The sequence below is a fragment of the Arachis duranensis genome, chromosome 4, assembly GCF_000817695.3.
Source record: "Arachis duranensis cultivar V14167 chromosome 4, aradu.V14167.gnm2.J7QH, whole genome shotgun sequence".
NCBI lineage: Eukaryota > Viridiplantae > Streptophyta > Magnoliopsida > Fabales > Fabaceae > Arachis > Arachis duranensis.
The window spans coordinates 63,561,248-63,563,679 of NC_029775.3; the positions used below are offsets into that span (position 1 = coordinate 63,561,248).

Genomic DNA, 2,432 nt, shown 5'->3' on the forward strand with positions numbered 1-2,432 from the left:
GCCTATTTCTTCCACCATTATTAAAGCCTTGTTGAGGCTTTTGTTGATCCTTCCATGAGAAATTTGGATGATTTCTCCATGATGAATTATAGGTGTTTCCATAAGGTTCACCCATATAATTTACCTCTGATATTGTAGGGTTCTCAGGATCATAAGCTTCTTCTTCAGAAGATGCCTCTTTAGTACTGTTGGAAGCATTTTACCATCCATTCAGACTTTGAGAAATCATGTTGACTTGCTGAGTCAATATTTTGTTCTGAGCCAATATGGCATTCAGAGCATCAATTTTAAGAACTCCCTTCCTTTGAGGCGTCCCATTATTCACGGAATTCCTCTCAGAAGTGTACATAAACTGGTTATTTGCAACCATGTCAACAAGTTCTTGAGCTTCTGCAGGCATTTTCTTTATAATAAGTTCTTGAGCTTCTGAAGGCATTTTTTTTAGGTGAATGGATCCACCTGCAGAATGGTCCAGTGACATCTTAGAGAACTCAGATAGACCATAATAGAATATATCTATCATGGTCCATTCTAAAAATATGTCAGAAGGACATCTTTTGGTGATCTGCTTGTATCTGTCCCAAGCTTCATAGAGGGATTCACCATCTTTTTGTTTGAAGGTCTAAACATCCACTCTAAGCTTGCTCAGCTTTTAAAGAGGAAAGAACTTAGCCAAGAAGGTCGTGACCAGCTTATCCCAAGAGTCCAGGCTATCTTTAGGTTGAGAGTCCAACCATGCTCTAGCTCTGTCTCTTATAGCAAAAGGGAAAAGCATGAGCCTGTAGACTTCAGGATCTACTCCATTAGTCTTAACAGTCTCACAGATCTGCAAGAACTCAATCAAGAACTGATAGGGATCTTTTGATGGAAGTCCATGAAAGTTGCAGTTCTGTTGTATTAGAGCAACTAATTGAGGTTTCAGCTTAAAATTGTTTGCTCCAATGGCAGGAATTGAGATGCTTCTTCCATCAAACTTGGACGTAGGTGCAGTATAATCACCAAGCATCCTTCTTGCATTATTGTTGTTGGGTTCGGCTGCCATCTCCTTTTCTTGTTCGAAAATTTCAGCAAGGTTGTCTCTGGATTGTTGTAATTTAGCTTCTCTTAGTTTTCTCTTCAGAGTCCTTTCAGGTTCTGGATCAACTTCAACAAGAATGCCTTTTTCCTTGTTCCTGCTCATATGAGAAAGAAGAGAATAGAAAAGAAAGAGAAATCCTCTATGTCACAGTAAAGAGGTTCCTTATTATTAGTAGAAGAAGAAAGGGGATAAAGAAAGGAGAATCCAAATACAAGGGTGAGGATAAGGGCAGTGATTTGAGATGAAGAGAAGTGTTAGTAAATGAATGAATAAATAAAATAAGATGAGAGAGAAGTTTTCGAAAACATTAGAGAGAAAAGTTGTTAGGTGGTTTTGAAAAAGATAAGAAATAAACAAAAAGTCAAATAGTTAGTTGAAAAAGATTTGAAAATTAATTTTGAAAAGATAAGAAGATAAGAAGTTAGAAAAGATATTTTAAAATCAAATTTTTGAAAAAGATAAAATTTTTTTGCAAAAGATAAAATTTTTGAAAAAGATATGACATAAAAGATAAGATAAAAAGATATGATTAAAAAGATATGGTTAGAAAAGATTTAATTTTTAAAATTAAAATTAATTACTTAACTAACAAGAAACTAAAAGATAAGATACTAGAATTTAAAGATTGAACCTTTCTTAACAAGAAATTAACAACTTCAAATTTTTGAACCAATCACATTAATTGTTTGCATAATTTTCGAAAATAAAGATAAAACTAAGAAAAAGATTTTTGAAAAATATTTTAAAGGATTTTCGTAAATTAATAAGAAAAAAGAAAAAAGATATAATTTTTTGAAAAAGTTTTAAAAAGATAAGATTTTTAAAATTTGAAAATTTGACTTGACTTACAAGAAACAACTAATTTTAAAATTTTTTGACTAAGTCAACCTAAATTTTCAAGATTTTGAGAGAAAAAAGGAAAATATATTTTTTTTATTTTTGAATTTTTAATTATGAGAGAGAAAAACATAAAAAAATGACTCACAACATGAAAATTATGAATCAAAACACATGATGCATGCAAGAACACTATGAATGTCAAGATGAATACCAAGAACACTTTGAAGATCATGATGAACATCAAGAACATATTTTTGAAAAAAATTTTGATGCAAAGAAAACATGCAAGACACCAAACTTAGAAATCTTTAATGCTTAGACAATATGAATGCATAAATGCATATGAAAAACAACAAAGAACACAAAACAAGAAAACATCAAGATCAAATAAGTAGACTTACCAAGAACCACTTGAAGATAATGAAGAACACTATAAATGCATGAATTTTTTTTCGAAAAATGCAAAAACAATATGAATATGCAATTGACACCAAACTTAAAACATGATACAAGA

General features: G+C 31.2%; 1 non-coding gene across 1 annotated transcript; it reads left to right on the forward strand.

Moving 5' to 3' along the window:
- Positions 1–539: 539 nt before the first annotated feature.
- LOC127746933 (small nucleolar RNA R71) lies at positions 540–643 on the forward strand. Its single transcript, XR_008008738.1, has one exon. It is a non-coding gene; the product is annotated as a small nucleolar RNA R71 (small nucleolar RNA).
- The last annotated feature ends 1,789 nt before the right edge of the window (positions 644–2,432 follow it).